This window comes from Sinocyclocheilus anshuiensis, unplaced genomic scaffold, assembly GCF_001515605.1.
Source record: "Sinocyclocheilus anshuiensis isolate Anshui unplaced genomic scaffold, SAMN03320099.WGS_v1.1 scaffold1005, whole genome shotgun sequence".
Lineage (NCBI taxonomy): Eukaryota > Metazoa > Chordata > Actinopteri > Cypriniformes > Cyprinidae > Sinocyclocheilus > Sinocyclocheilus anshuiensis.
This window is the reverse complement of record NW_015555810.1, coordinates 713367-715630: the sequence shown is the minus strand read 5'-3', so window position 1 is coordinate 715630 and position 2264 is coordinate 713367. Positions and strand designations below refer to the sequence as shown.

The 2264-nt window shown below is 39.9% G+C and overlaps 1 protein-coding gene across 1 annotated transcript in view; it reads left to right on the top strand.

Annotated features, from left to right (window-relative positions):
• Positions 1–279: 279 nt before the first annotated feature.
• map3k13 (mitogen-activated protein kinase kinase kinase 13) overlaps positions 280–2264 on the top strand; it is a 73435-nt gene continuing 71450 nt past the window's right edge. The window contains exon 1 of the mRNA XM_016469347.1: positions 280–461. The gene's annotated coding sequence lies outside the window, so the exon portion shown is untranslated. The remainder of the gene's footprint in view (positions 462–2264) is intronic.

Here is a 2264-nt window from a genome sequence, read left to right as displayed (position 1 = left end):
TTGAAAAAAGTAATCTGATTACGTAACTCGCGTTACTTGTAATGCGTTACCCCCAACACTGATTGTTTCCAAGTAATACTTCAGATCTTTCTAATAAAATAAACTTGCGGGACGCAGGGACAACGCGATGACGTAAAAGAATCACTGATTTGGTTATTTGAATCGGTTCGTTCAAACGAACTGTTCGAAAGAACCGGTTCGCTCAAATGAATCGGACTTCCCGTCCATAATAGACAATACAGCGTGCACAGTACCAAAGCAGTGCAGACAGTCGAGCAGAACTAAATTGAACGCGTGAGCGCAATAATACGCGCACTCTGTCAGATATTCCGCGTTCAGCATCCTGGAGGACCCGTATCAGTGAGAACGTGCAGGTGCACAGATCAGAGCAAGCGGAAGTGACGTGGGCGCTCACGTTAAACCGTCGGGATTAGATCGGAGCAGCTCAGCCGCGTTAAACGGTAGGATTTCACTCCTTTCCTTCATATATATACATGTATGTATTCGCATTTTTGATTTCTGATCGCTCGGAATTGAGTGTAGAATAAACGCTAGTGTATTTTCCGCATTCTTTGGGTTTGTTTATATATATGTGTGTGACCGTCGCTCCGAGCTGCTGATGAGAGAGAGAGAAATATCTCCACATTTGTTTTACAAACACCCTTTCGTGTTTTAAATCGCAACTGCAAGATTTCAAACCGCTTTAAAACACATTTCTGCATTTTATCCCCGGCGTTCGATGCTTTACACTGATTTGATGTCCCGGATTGAAGCGCTACTGGCCAGATTCAGAGCTGCCAGTCGTGTTTTTCTATATAATCTGCGGCTCTGGCGTCTAAATAGGCCATTGAACACAGAGGCCCCTAGTTAGATGCAGCGTATTTGTTTCTCTGCCAAGAATGTGACTTGTCCCAGCAGCCTCGATGCAGAACAAAGCGAGCACATCCCAAAAAAAGCACTGTTCTTATGGGATGTGAACAGATCTTTCCATTCCTGTCTGTTTAAACATCAAAATGTGATGCAGATCAGTTTTGCTTTTGTGTAGTTTAACATGTTGCCTAAATGCATAGGGATAGTTGTCAGGTCAAAAGTGTGCATCTGCTTTTGTGCATTTATAGGTTGCTTAAATTGTGACAACTTGCCCCCACTCTTCCCTGCTTGGTTGCATATCCGTGTAACTCTGATATTAGACGAGTAACACATGCTGATCTGGTCATAGTGCACTGAAACAAATAGTCAGCAGTTATTTTGGCATTTTGAACGGCCTGTTATATAAATAAAGAAGCTGATGTGTTGCTGAAAGCTTGGAAGCTTTGCTTTAGTTTAATGTTTTTTTTTTTTTTTAAACAGAACAGTTTAGTGACCTTTAGACAACCTATAAAAGATGCATGCGTTTCTGTTGAGTATACATCAGGCTTTTATGGCTCATAAATAATGTAGTCTGATATAGTGAGAATATGGAGTCAAACTGAGCAAAAATATGCAATTTGGTACAGATGCTGATATTTATATGGACAAAAAGTGATGCAATTCTGATGCTTGTAATGTAAATCAATCAGATCTTTATAACACTACAGCAGATACTTACATAAAATGAGTAATATCTCAAGTAATATGTCTTAGTAAGATGATATTTCAAAGATCCAAACATATAATGCGATGCAATCCAGTGCTGATTGAGAGCTGAAGAAATAAAGGCTCCTCCTCAGATGTGAGATGTTCTGGAGGCTTGTGAAGATCATTCCTCCGCTGAGGAACAGTGAAAGTAAAGCTTCTGGAAACAAACGCTCCTCAAAAGATCCTGAGGATCAGATTTGAGACTCTAAAACATGATTGATGGAGAATCAAGTAAAGCTGAGCTGCTTCAGTCCAGTAAGTGTTCAACTGGAGATATTATGAGCACGCGCTGTTTTCTGTGCTCACACACAGAGCCATGCAGATGCACATGAACACCGAATTCCCTTCACTTCATCTATTTGTGCCTGAAATGACACTTAAGTGTGAAATGATGTCAACATGCATGTCTCCTAAACACAGTTGCTTATGGCTTAAAACGGATGTGTAACAGTATATTGGTTCACAGCAGTTTAATGCTCCTGTTGCTTTCTGTGTCTTAAATGTTAATCAAACAACAAAACACAGAGAAAAATCACTTTTGGAGCTTTAACACGGATTTATTCGATTTAATTTATACAGTGAAGACTATGCAGTGTTATTTTACATTTGATTATTCAATTTCTGTACCTGAATACTGTTAGACCTAC